A 13944-nucleotide genomic window follows, 5' to 3' on the forward strand; every position below is an offset into this window, starting at 1 on the left:
TCTTGCATTTTAGTCCTCCTTCTGCTTAAAGTATATTCTTTAGAATTTCCCTTGGAAAGAGTCTACTGGTGACGAGTTCTCTCAGATTTTGCCTGAAAATGTTTTTCCACTTCCTGGTGAATAATATTTTTGTTGCATATATAATCCTACATTCACAGTGCTTTTCCCTTAGCATATGTAAGATATTTTAGTGGTTTCTCCCATGTTCTCACTTAGAAGTGGGAGCTAAACAATGGCCACACATGAACTCACAGAGTGAAATAATAGGCAGTGGAGCCTATAAAAGGCGGGAGGGTGAGGTGCAGTAAGCGTTGAAAAACTGTGTATTGGGTACGATGTTCACTATTCGAGTGATGGGCACACTAAAAGCCCAGACTTCAACATTATACAATACATATATGCAAGAAACCTGCACTTGTACCCCCTAAATACATGAAAATTTTAATTTTTTAAGACACGTTAGTGGTTTGTATTATTGCCATTGAGAAGACAACTGTCAGAATAATCATCGTTCTTTAAAGGTCATCTGTCTTTCACTCTGATTGCTTTAAGATCTTTTCTTCGTCTTGATGTTCTGAAGTTTCATTTGTGATGTATGTAGGTGTGAATTTTTTTTTTAATCTATCTTACTTGAGATTTACTGGGCTTCCTGAATGTATGGACAGGTATCTTTCACCAGTACTGAAAAATTCTTAACCACTACCTGTTCAAATATTATCTCCACATCCTTTGTCTCCTCTTCTTATGGAATACTAATTATACATTTCAATATTCAATAAAGCAATATTTAATTGTTTCATTCTATCTTTGTTTTTTTTTGTTTTTTTTTTTTTTTTTGGAGACAGAGTTTCACTTCTTGTTGCCTAGACTGGAGTGCAATAGCGCAGTCTCGGCTCACTGCAACCTCTGCCTCCCAGGTTCAAGTGATTATCCTGCCTCAGCCTCCCAAGTAGCTAGGATTACAGGCACACACCACCACACCTGGCTAATTTTCATATTTTTAGTAGAGACGGGTTTCACCATGTTAGCCAGTCTAGTCTCAAACTCCTGATCTCAGATGATCTGCCCACCTCAGCCTCCCAAAGTGCTGGGATTGCAGGCGTGAGCCACCACACCCAGCCTTGTTTCATTCTATCTTCCAGAGCTCTAGATATTGTTCCAGAACTCTCCCCTAGGTTACTAATTCTCTTCTCAACTTGTCTAATTAACTGTGGAATCTATAATTTTTCATTTGTAGAAGTTATTTTTATAAAATTCACTTTGTCTTTTTTTTTTTTAAGACAAGGTCTCACTCTGTCACCCAGGCTGGAGTACAGTGTGTGATCAGAGCTTACTGCAGCCTCCAACTCCTGGGCTCAAGTAATCCTCCTGCCTCAGCCTCCCAAGTAGTTGGGACTATAGTGCATGTCACCACACCCAGCTAATTTTTTAAATTTTTTGTAGAGACAGGGATCCCACTATGTTGCCCAGGCTGGTCTTGAACTCCTGGGCTCAAGTGATTCTCTTACCTCAGCCTCCCAAAGTGCTGGGATTACAGATATGAGCCACTATGCCTGGCCACACATTGTCATTTTTCCAGTTTAATTCTTTCTTTTTTTCAGATGGAGTCTCGCTCTGTCACCCAAGGTGGAGTTCAGTGGCGTAATCTTGGCTAACTGCAACCTCCACCTCCTGGATTCAAGCGATTCTCCTGCCTCAGCCTCCCAAGTAGCCGGGACTACAGGCATGCGCCATCAAGCCTGGCTAATTTTTTGTATTTTTTAATAGAGATGGGGTTTTACCACGTTGATCATGGTAGTCTAGAACCCCTGACCTCAAGTGATCCACCCACCTCAGCCTCCCAAAGCGCTGGGATTACAGGCGTGAGCCAGCATGCCTGGCCTAGTTTACCTAGTTTAATTCTTTATTCACAATTTTATTTCTGATTTCTTTTAACATATTCGAATACTTCTTTTATATTCTGTGACTGATAATTATACCATCTGCAGTCTCCATGGATCTGATTCTGCTATCTGTTGTTTCTGCTGGCTCAATACTTGTTGCCTTGCTTCCCTGTAATTTTTCACCATGAATTGAAATCTCTTAAAACTTCATCAAAATGAATTCCTTGAGATCTGGGAAAAGACAAGTTCTTCTATGGGATATGCATTTGCTTCTGCTAGGCATCTTAAGAACACTACTAGTCTAACATCACTTTGGTTGTGTGAATTCATGTTATAGATCCTCGTAACAGTTTACTTGTAGTTACAAATTCTCAGAGATTTTTTTTGGGGGGGCCCTACAACCAGCCCCGATGTTCAAGACAGACAATTGTTTTTATCCTTTAGGTGACAGATTTATTTCCAAATCACCCTCACACTAAATTACCATTACACTTGGCTATTTAAGGACATAACTTTATGGGAAGGGTCCTATTAGACCCTTACCTTGGACAGGTTCTGGGCTTCATCTTCTGTCTCCTGTAACTGAGACAATGAAAAAAACCAAAGCTCAAAACTCACCCAGTTCAGGCTGGGAATGGTGGCTCATGCCTGTAATACCAGCACTTCGGGAGGCTGAGGCAGGCAGATCACTTGAGGTAAGGAGTTTGAGACCAGCCTGGCCAACATGGTGAAGAAACCCTGTCTCTACTAAAAATACAAAAATTAGCCGGGCGTCATGGTAAACAACTGTAGTCCCAGCTACTCAGGAGGCTGAGACAGGAGAATCGCTTGAACTCAGGAGGCAGGGGTTGCAGCGAGCTGAGATTGTGCCACTGCACTCCAGCCTGGGCGACAGAGCAAGACTCGGTCTTAAAAAAAAAACCACCATCACCCAGTTCAGCAAGTGTCTATGAAGCAAACACAAGCCAGTTTGGGGCCCTGCTTACCTTTCTTCATTTTTGGCCTCTGAGTATTTCTTCATAACTTGCTAGCTCACGAACATATTTTTAATGGTTTTAAATGTTATCCAGAATTTTTAGTTGTTTACAACAGGAGGATAAGTCAAGGTATCTTTTCTGCCATACTGCAAGAAATGAAAGTCCACATCAAAGTATGCGCTATGTAAATGATGAATGGTCTGATGTTGTTTGGTTATATAGGACAGGTGTGTGGGGGGACAGCAAGATTGGAGCTGGAGATGCACCTGAAAAGCTCAGTAGGGACTAGGCAATGAGGGGCCCTAAATGTCATTTGACATTCGAACCTTATCCAGTAGGTAATGGAGGGACTTCCAAATTCAGATCACAAGGTTCATAAAGTTTTTTATATTATTGTTTCCTTTCAAGTAGTGTTTCTCAAAGTGTGGTCCAAGCTCTACCCTCTTCAGAATCCTCTAACTCACTTATCAAAACTTGCAGATCCAAGCTATACCCCAAACCTACTGAATCAGTATCCCTAGGGAGGGAGTGTTAGAAGGGGGGAATTCTCAAGACCCACAATTTTAACAAGCTTGCAAGTAAACCTTATGCACACTAAACTCCCAGAGCCGTGAGTCAGAGCAATGCTTTCCTAACTGCTAATGAGACCACTAGCAAGATGGGAAATCATTTTTAATGAGCTAAAATAGAATGAAAACTCTCAGAGTATATATCTTGCTATAAGGATGTGTATTATTTCACAAAACTTTTGTTGTGGTGGTAGTGGTGATGGTGTGTGTGTGTGCGTGTGTTCTGGGCTAAGCTATAAAATGTGTTTTATGTGCTGAGGTCAAAAAAGAAAGGCATTGCCTTGGAGAATGCCCTTTATATTCTTTTTAATCACACTTTACCTATACATAAAATATTAACAGGAAAAGGAGTGCAATAAAATTCCCCCCTGAATAACTCCTTCCTGTAGCATGCAGGCTCACATTGATGTGTATACATGATCAATTCATCTCGGCACTTTCTGACTCAAAGTAAAGTGATGAAAAGCATCTCAATGAACATGGTATGGTGAAAGCATACTGCGAATTGTCACCTATTCCACAAGGGTTTTCTTATTTTCCTGAAGAGATTACAAAACCTGTGTTCCCACTCTCATTACATCTCAGCAGCCCTGTATTTAAGGAGATAAGGTATCACAAAATCCTGGCACAACTGGCACAAAGTACCATGTGAGTCCCTTTGCTGTACAGGATTTCGTTATACTGAGCACTGCTTCCACCAACGGGTCACAGGTTGTAGCCTGGAATACATTTTATTTGGATACTTTTTTCCTTGCTCTTGTATTTGCTGCAATGGTGTATATATCTATGGTCTATTCTCCCAAAAAACAATCAATAAGCAAGGACAAATACAAATGCATCCATTCATGCATCAACACCACACACACATACACACACACACGCACACATTTGTTGTCTTAAATATATTTCACAAATTTCATTCACTCAGTGTCTTTATTATGTTTTCCATTTCTACATACCTCTGGCACTACTATTTACCTTTCTTCTTTAAATCGAATCAGATTTTTATATAAATAAAATTTTCATAAAAAATAGTTTATACCCTTTCAGCAAATGGAAAATTAGTTTCACTTGCCAAAAAAAAGAAGGCAACTGTAAAAATAAATGTAAGACAGAATGAGCCAAATTATCACACTCAACTTAAGTTCTATTGCCAGCCAAAGCCCAGAAACTAAATAGAGCCTCTTCTCTTTGTCCAAAAGAAAAAGAGATGTGGCTGTTTCTCATTAAAGCCCTACTAGGATCAAACTGAGTGTTTTCCCATGATGTTAACAGAAGGCATAAGAGATTGGAAAAGGAAATAACTTTCTTGGTAGAGATTCTGTTTTGTTTTTAGGCTGAACAGATACCTCTTGGAATCACCTACTGTTGCATTCGCATCTCAAACTTTGAGAAACAATGACATAGATCTTTGGTTCTCAAACTGTAGCGTGCATCAGAATCCCCCAGAGGGCCCGTTAGAACACAGATGGCTGGGCCTCATCCTTTGAGTTTCTGACTCAGTAGGCAAAGCCCAAGAGTTTGTATTTCTAACAAGTTCCCAGATGGGGCTGACGCTGTTGATTGAGACCACACGTTGAGAACCACTGCATAGATCAATCCTATACATCGTTCAAAACCCTGCTTGGGTGAGTCCTTCCTTTTCTGCCCTCCATGAAGCCTTCTCTGCCTTCTCTATCCACCTTACACTTCCAAAATAGTCACTTATTGTCCATCTCATTGATTCCTATTCTTTCCACTCAAAGCAAACATTTTATTATTCTCATTTCACAAATCCCATGCTTTGAAATGTTTTTTGTCTATCAAATAAAAGACATTTATCAAGTAATAATTAATTCATTTTCTCATGTTTTATTAATCAAAGACAACGGTAACTGCCAATCAGATCTTCCAGTCAGCATGGGGTAACTGGTGTTTCTAGCCTCGAGCAAAGAAACCTGATGTTTTCTTTTAATTAGCCTGTGCATCTAATATCTAGCAAATATGAGCTCTTTGGATTAGTCTTTTTGAAGTACTGAAAATAGCTCATAAGCACCCCTTCCTTCTCCCCCCATTACTGCTCTCTAAGACCCTTGGGAGCCTGGGAGCTCAGGTTGGGACCACCTGGTATATATCATTCATCTGGTCATTAATCATCTCTGATTGTCTTCTGTCATTTCTTCTATTGTTGTCCCTTAAGAGCACAATGGGGCTGCATCTGACTCTTCTTTGTAAACTGTACAGTACCTTGCTCAGGGCTTTAGATTTAGCAGCTGAAAAAAAAAAAAGAAAGAAAGAAAGAAAAAAGAAAATGAAAAAAAAAACCCACCCACTGCTGATTTCAAATATATGTTTGACTATATCACAATTGCATCCAGGGGAGAGCAACACAATAAAAGAATATTTGCAGTAAAACAGACCCGTATTGTAAATAGGAGAGTTAAATTCCAAAGTTACCCTTTGTGGGAGGAAAATGAGTCAACAAAACAATGGCCTTTCCAGGGTTGGTAAAGAGACCTGAAAATATCCACTTGCCTGGGTAACTTCACCAGGAGATGATTCCATTTGATTGCTCTGACTGGTGCCTCCTGGAAGGCTGGTAAAGGGGAAATGTTTGAAATGAGTACAACTTAATCACAAACGGACAAACTGAGGATGTGGACTGATGGTAAGATCTTAATGACTCAGAAATATCTGTCTTCCTCGAGAATACGTGACTCTTTTTCCAAAACTGTGCTTAAAACTCCTGTCCTGATCTAATTAAACTAAAGACCTTCTGCACAACAAAAGAAACTATCAACAGAGTAAACAGACTTAAAGAATGGAAGAAAATTTTTGCAAACCATGCATCCGACAAAGGTTTAATATCCAGCATCTATAAGGAACTTAACAAATTTACAAGAAAAAACAAACAACCCCATTAAAAAGTGGGCAAAGGACATGAACAGACACTTCTCAAAAGAAGACATACATGCAGCCAACAAACATACGAAAAAAAATCTCAGCAGCATTGATCATTAGAGAAATGCAAATCAAAACCACAATGAGATATCATCTCACATCAGTCAGAATGGCTACTATTAAAAATTCAAAAAATAACAGATGCTGGAGAGGTTATGGAGAAAAAGAAACACACACTGTTGGTGGGAATGTAAATTAGCCCAACCATTGTAGAAGACAGTGTAGCAATTCAATTCCTCAAAGACCTAAAGAAAGAAATACCATTCAACCCAACAATCCCATTACCGGTTATATACCCAAAGGAATATAAATCATTCTTTTATAAATACACATGCACACATACATTTGTTGCAGCATTATTCCAATAGCAAAGACATGGAATCAATGTAAATGCCCATCAATGATAGACTGGGTAAAGAAAATGTGGTATACACCATGGAATACTATGCAGCCATAAAAAAGAATGAGATCCATACACACCATAGAATACTATGCAGCCAAAAAAAGAATGAGATCATGTCCTTTGCAGGGACATGGATGGAGCTGGAGGCCATTATCCTTAGCAAACTAGTGCAGAAACAAAAAACCAAATACTGCATGTTCTCACTTACAAGTGGGAGCTAAATGATGAGAACACATGGTCACATAGAGGGAAACAGCACACACTAGGGCCTATCAGAGGGTGGAGGGTGGGAGGAGGGAGAGGATCAGGAAAAATAACTAATAGGTACTAGGCTTAATATTTGAGTGATGAAATAACCATAAAACAAACTCCCATGACACACATTTACCTATGTAGCAAACCTGCACATGTATCCTGGAACTTAAAATAAAATTAAAAAAACAAACAAACAAACAAACAAAAAACACCAATTCTTGCAAGCCATCCTTGGTGGGAATGACCACCACCCACACCTGCTTGATTCGGACCACATTTTATTCTAAATTCCCTTAGCAATATGAACTCACTGCATGTTGCATTGAAATTGCTATTGAAGCTTTCGTGTGTGTGTGTGTGTGTGTGTGTGTGTGTGTGTGTGTGTGTGTGTGTTTGGGAGGGCATCCTTCTCCTCTCCAAAGAAACAGCTCCCCCCACCTGTGACACAGACTTGACTATTACACAGTAATTTCTTTATTTGATGACCTGCTTATGCCAGGCATCTTCTTCCAAATGCCAAATGCCAATAAAATAAGCTATTATCTATCATCAATCTGTTAGTGTTCCTTCCTGCCCTTCGTTGATGAATGGGATGCTCCAATATTATTGCTAGCATTGCTTTGAATAGTTCCACGAAGGAAACTCCTAGGAAATCTTTTGGCTACTTGTTGACTCTGGAAAAGATGCAAAAAGTGAGGTTTGGGGTTGTTGTTTTACTTGTTACAAAGGCTTATTAGATTTAGCTAATTATACAGCTTATCAAAGTAAAAGATCTTATGGGTGCCATCTGACGGCCTTCCCCATCACTCATGCCTGATTGAATAACAGGGTTAAAATCCAAGGAGCTCTTCCTCTAATGAAGTTTCTGCTCTGGTCTGTTGCTACGGCAACTTAGGACTGTAGTACAAGATGACAGCAAATATATTAAATATTGCTGCAAATCTATTCTCTTCATTCTTTAGTGACCTCAGAACCAAAACTGTTTTACAGCATGGAAGTTTTGAAGAAGTGTTGTGCCTGCTGTTTTTCTTTCTCTCCTCAACATGAAAATCTACCATATCTCTACACTCTAGCATCGTGCCATCCAGGTAGCAGGCATGCAAAATACATTTCAGGGGAATTCGTTGTGATTGGTGGATTAACCACACACATTTATTTCTTCATCCTGAGAGCCCACTAAAATGACAGCAAAGGCATAAAAAGACATACAGACAAGGAAAATGGAAAATAATGTCACAATGGGCAAGAGATTTCCATTTTTTAGCTCTTTTTTTCTATCGTGGTAAAATACACATAACATAAATTTTACCATTTTAACCATTTTTAAGTGTACAGTTCAATGACATTAAGTATATTCATATCATTGTGCAACTATCACTACCATCCATCTCCAGAATGGAGATTTTCATCATCCCAAACTGAAACTCTGTACCCATTAAACACGAACTCCCCATTCTCCTCTTCCCCAGCCTCTGGTAACCTCTATTCCACTTTCTCTATGTATTTGACTAATCTAGACACTTCATGTAAGAGGAATCATATACATATACCCTTTTGTACCTGGCTTATTTCAATTAACATCATGTCTTCAAGGTTCATCCAACTTGCTGTATTTATCAGAATTCCTTCCTTTTGAGGCTGAATAATATTCATTGTATACTTAGAGCACATTTTCTTTATCCATTCATCCACTGATGGACGTCTGGTGCTGTTTCCACTTTTCGGTTATTGCAAAGAATGCTGCTATGAACACTAGTATTTAAATATTTGTTCAAGTTCATACTTTCAGTTCTTTTGTGTACATACCCAGAAGTCAAATTACTGGATCATGTGGTGATTTTATATCTAATTTTTTGAGGAACAATCATACTGTTTTCCATAATGGCTGTACCATTTTACATCCCCAATAGCAATGCGCAAGGGTTCCAGTTTCTCCACACACAGGCCAATGCTTATTGTTTTCTGTTTTTGATAATAGTCATCCTAATGGATGTTGGTGGTGTCTCACTGTGTCTTCAGTTTGCATTTCCCTAGGGATTAGTAATGTTGAACATCTTTTCATGTGCTTATTGGCCATTTATCCCATTCATTTCTAGAAGATGGAAAACAGATGGAGGAATGGTAGCCATCTTGGCAGAGTAAGGGAAGCCTAATGAATCTTCTCTGACTTAGATTCTTTTTGTAGAAATGGTACATATTCATTCTTCACTGGGTCCCCAGAGGCAGTGTGGAAGCATAATAGTTAAGAGTACAGGTTCTGGATTCAGATTGCCTGAGTGCTCAGCTTGGCTCTGCCACTTCTTATCAGCAGAATGAATTTGGGCAGGTTAACTCACCACCCTGCCTCAGTTTCCCCATATGTAAAATAGGAAACATAATACTACCAAATAGATTTATTGTGAGAATAACATGTGCAAAGCACTTAACATTGTGCCTAGCACACAGCACACATCCCTGAAGTATTAGTGATTATTATCATCCCCTATTATGGAACCATATCCATCAGGATATGCCACCTCTACCACCTTTAGTTTTGTTTTTGTTTTTGTTTTTTGAGACAGGGTCTTGCTCTGTCACCCAGGCTAGCGTACAGTGGTGCAATCACAGCTTACTGCAGACTCAACCTCCCAGACTCAAGTGATCCTCCTACCTCAGCCTCCGAGGTAGCTGGGACTACAGGTGTGCACCACCGCACCCAGCTAATTTCTTTATTTTTTGTAGAAACAAGGTCTCACTATGTTTCCCAGGGTGGTCTTGAACTCCTGGGTTCAAGCAAATCCCTGCTGCCTTTCACTGTCCTTCCAAAAAGATCATTATGATTGAGTTACGGGTTAACAGACACAGAACACATAACTGGAATCCAAGCCCTGTTCCTCAGGTTAGAAAGAGCTACGTCCTAAATACAAAGCTATGCAGGCCCAGTGTCCTCCTCCACCTTGCTATTTTCCTGCTTGGGGCAAAAACTAAAGACACCTGTGGGTAAGAATAATATACAGGGTAGTTAATAGCAGGAGCTTGAAGTCAGGCAATTTGGGTTAAAGTCTGACTTCCCACCTATTATCTACATGAGGATAAACTAATTACATAATATTATAGGCTGAATTGTGTGTCTCCAAAATGCACATGTTGAAATCCTAACTCCTAGTACCTCAGAATGTGACTAAATTTGGAGACAGGGTCTTTAACAAGATAATTAAAATAAGGTCATTCAGGTGGACCCTAATCCAACATGACCTGTTTCCTTAAAAAAAAGAGAAAATTAGGGCCAGGCACAGTGACCCACGCCTATAATCCCAGCACTTTGGGAGCCCGAGGCAGATGGATCACTTGAGGTCAGGAGTTCGAGACCAGCCTGGCCAACATGGTGAAACCCCATCTCTACTAAAAATACAAAAATTAGCTGGGCATTGTGGCGTGTGCCTGTAGTCCCAGCTACTCAGGAGGCTGAGGCATGAGAATCGCTAGAACCCAGGAGGCAGAGGTTGCAGTGAGCCAAGATGGCACTACTGCACTCTAGCCTGGGCAACAGAGTGAGACTCTGTCTCAAAAAAAAAAAAAAAGAGAGAAAGAGTATGAAAATTAGGACATAGATGTGCATTGAAGGAAGACTATGTGAAGACCAAGGAATAAGAAGGCCACCTACACGCCAAGGAGATAAGCCTCAGAAGACACCAACCCTGCTGACACTTTGATCTTGGACTTTTAGCATCCAGAATTGTGAGAAAATTAATGTCTGTTGCTTACACCACCTAGTCAGTAGTACTTACAGTTATGGCAGCCTTAGCACACTAATACACTTGACCTCAGTTTTCTGAAAGATAAAATAGGAATATATATATCTCGTGAGATAATTGTATTAAATTGTGGAGAAATGTACTTACCATAGTGCTTGGCACACAGTATGTGCTCAAGAAATGTAGGTTAGTAGGATTATTGTTTTATTATTATTACTACTAAAACATAATTACTCTGGTCTTTCCACAGTAACAGAAGGAAAAAGAGAAGCTAGCTGACTAACTCAACTAGAATTATCCATGACTTCATAATTCATCATCATGTCTTTAGTCTTGCTCTCTTCAAAACACCCTACGTAATGCTGCCAGAACATTCTTCCCTATAAAAATCTGGCTGTGATAGCTAGTATCCAAAGATGGCCAAACAATTCCACCCCTCCCTGTATGCACATGCCCCTCCTTCCACCAGAAATGGATCCTATGTACCCTCTCCATAAATCTGGGCTATGCTTGTGACCATTTGACCAGTACAATGCAGAGGAAATGATGTCCTGGGACTTTCAGGTTTAGGCATTAAGAAGGCCTGGCAGCTTGAGCCGCCAAGGACGGGCTACTCTGCTGGAGAGTGTGGTCACAGGGAAAGACCTAGAAGGATTTAGATAGAGAGAGAAATAGCAGCCACATGAAAAAACATTAAGGCCAGGTGGCATGGCTCATGCCTGTAATCTCAGCATTTTGGGAGGCCGAGGCAGGCAGATCACTTGAGGCCAGGAGTTTGAGACCAGCCTGGCCAACATGGTGAAACCCCGTCTCTACTAAAAATAGAAAAATTAGCCGGGCGTGGTGGTGGGTACCTGTAATCCTGGCTACTCAGGAGGCTGAAGTGGGAGAATCGCTTGAACCAGGGAGGCAGAAGTTGCAGTAAGCTGAGATCATGCCACTGCACTCCAGCCTGGGTGACAGAGTGAGACTCCATCTCAAAAAAATAAAAAAAGAAAATAGATGGCCGGGCATGGTGGCTCACACCTGTAATCCCAGCACTTTGGGAGGCCGAGCCAGATGGATCACGAGGTCAGGAGATCAAGATCATCCTGGCCAACACAGTGAAACCCTGTCTCTACTAAAATACAAAAAATTAGCTGGGCATGCTGGTGCATGCCTGTAGTCCCAGCTACATGGGAATCTGAGGCAGGAGAATTGCTTGAACTCGAGAGGCGGAGACTGCAGTGAGCCAAGATCGCGCCACTGCACTCCAGCCTGGTGGCAAAGCGAGACTCCGTCTCAAAAAAAAAAAAGAAAAGAAAAGAAAAGAAACTTCAAGATAGTAGACATCCAGCCCCAACTAGCATCCCCAGCCACCATGTTACTGCCACTGCAAAAGCCAGACTAGTGGGAGAACAATCCAGCTGAGCCCCAGCCAACCCACAGAATCATGAGCTATCATAAAACGCTGGTGGTAGGCAAGCACGTTTTTGGTGGTTTATCATACTGCTAAAAATAACTGAAACACTGATCATGTCGCTGCTCTACTTAAAATCCTTGGCTCGGCCAGGTGAGGTGGCTCACGCCTGTAATCCAGCACTTTGGGAGGCTGAGGCAGGTGGATTATCTGAGCTTAGGAGTTCGAGACCAGCCTGGCCAACATGGTGAAACCCCATCTCCACTAAAAATACAAAAATTAGCCAGGCATGGTGGCACACACCTGTAATCCCTGCTACTCAGGAGGCTGAGGCAGGAGATTGAACCTGGGAGGCGGAGGTTGCGGTGAGCCGACATCACACCAGTGCACTCTAGCCTGGGCGACACAGTGAGATTCTATCTCAAAAACAAACAAACACCCTTAGCTCTCCATAGCCAAATTTCTCAGGGCTCACAAGGAATCTTCACAAGCTGTGTGACTTTGGCATGTTACTTCATCTCTCTGCAACATTTTTCCCATATGTAAACTGAGGTAATGATAGCACCTTCCTCAAAGGATTGCCGTGAAAATTAAGAGATAATGTATGAGAAATACTTGGAACAATGTCTGGCATATGCTAAGTGCTCTATATGTGTTAGCCACCATCGTCACCACCACCACCATCATCTTCATCATCACCACCACCACCATCATCACTACTGCCACCATCATCTTCATCACCACCACCACCATCTTCATCACCACCACCATCATCATCTTCATCATCACCACCACCATCATCTTCATCACCACCACTACCATCATCATCTTCATCACCACCACCACCATCATCACTACTGCCACCATCATCATCATAACCACCATCATCACTACCACCACCACCTCCACCATTATTATCACCACCACCACCACAACCACCATCACCACCACTACCATCATCATCATTACCATCATCACTACCATCACCACCACCACCATCATCACCACCACTACCATCATCATCATTACCAACATCATCACCACCATCACCACCTCCACCACCTCCACCATCACCACCACCACCATCATCACCACCACCACCACCATCATCACCACCACCACCATCACCATCACCACCACCACCATCATCACCACCACCACCACCACCTCCACCATCATCACCACCACCATCACCATCACCACCACCTCCACCATCATCACCACCACCACCATCATCACCACCACCACCACCATCACCACCATCATCACCACCACCATCACCACCACCTCCACCATCATCACCACCACCACCACCACCACCACCATCACCATCACCACCACCACCACCACCATCACCACCACCACCACCACCACCACCATCATCATCACCACCACCATCATCATCGTCATCACCACTACCCCCAACATCATCACCATCATCACCATCACCACCATTATCACCACCACCAACAACACTATCATCAACTTGTGCTGCCTGACTCTCCAGCCCCTTTCCTTAATCTCTCCTCATGTGCACTCTGGAGTACAGTCATACTAAAATATTTTTCCCCAAAACTTCACACTTCACAACTCTTTACCTTTGTACATTCCATTTCTTCTGCCTGGAATGTCCTTTACCCACCTTGCCTGCCTGAGAAATTGCCATCTGTCCTTCTGTGACGCTTCCTCACATCTCCCCAGACAGTGAGGCATCTGCCCCTGTGCTCCTTTGGGCACCTCGCCTTTGTCTCTGTGGAGAGGCTTCCCATCTTTGCCACCTGTGT

General features: G+C 41.7%; 1 protein-coding gene and 1 long non-coding RNA gene across 15 annotated transcripts in view; both read right to left on the reverse strand.

Annotated features, from left to right (window-relative positions):
* Positions 1 to 13944, reverse strand: part of SRGAP3 (SLIT-ROBO Rho GTPase activating protein 3) — a 415313-nt gene that overhangs the window by 305166 nt on the left and 96203 nt on the right. The window lies entirely within an intron of this gene.
* On the reverse strand, positions 5261 to 6063 carry LOC134809427 (uncharacterized). The gene is made up of 2 exons (XR_010155084.1): positions 5944 to 6063; positions 5261 to 5681 (listed from the first exon to the last, which is right to left on the reverse strand). It is a non-coding gene; the product is annotated as an uncharacterized LOC134809427 (long non-coding RNA).

Source organism: Pan troglodytes, chromosome 2 (genome assembly GCF_028858775.2).
Source record: "Pan troglodytes isolate AG18354 chromosome 2, NHGRI_mPanTro3-v2.0_pri, whole genome shotgun sequence".
Classification (NCBI taxonomy): Eukaryota; Metazoa; Chordata; class Mammalia; order Primates; family Hominidae; genus Pan; species Pan troglodytes.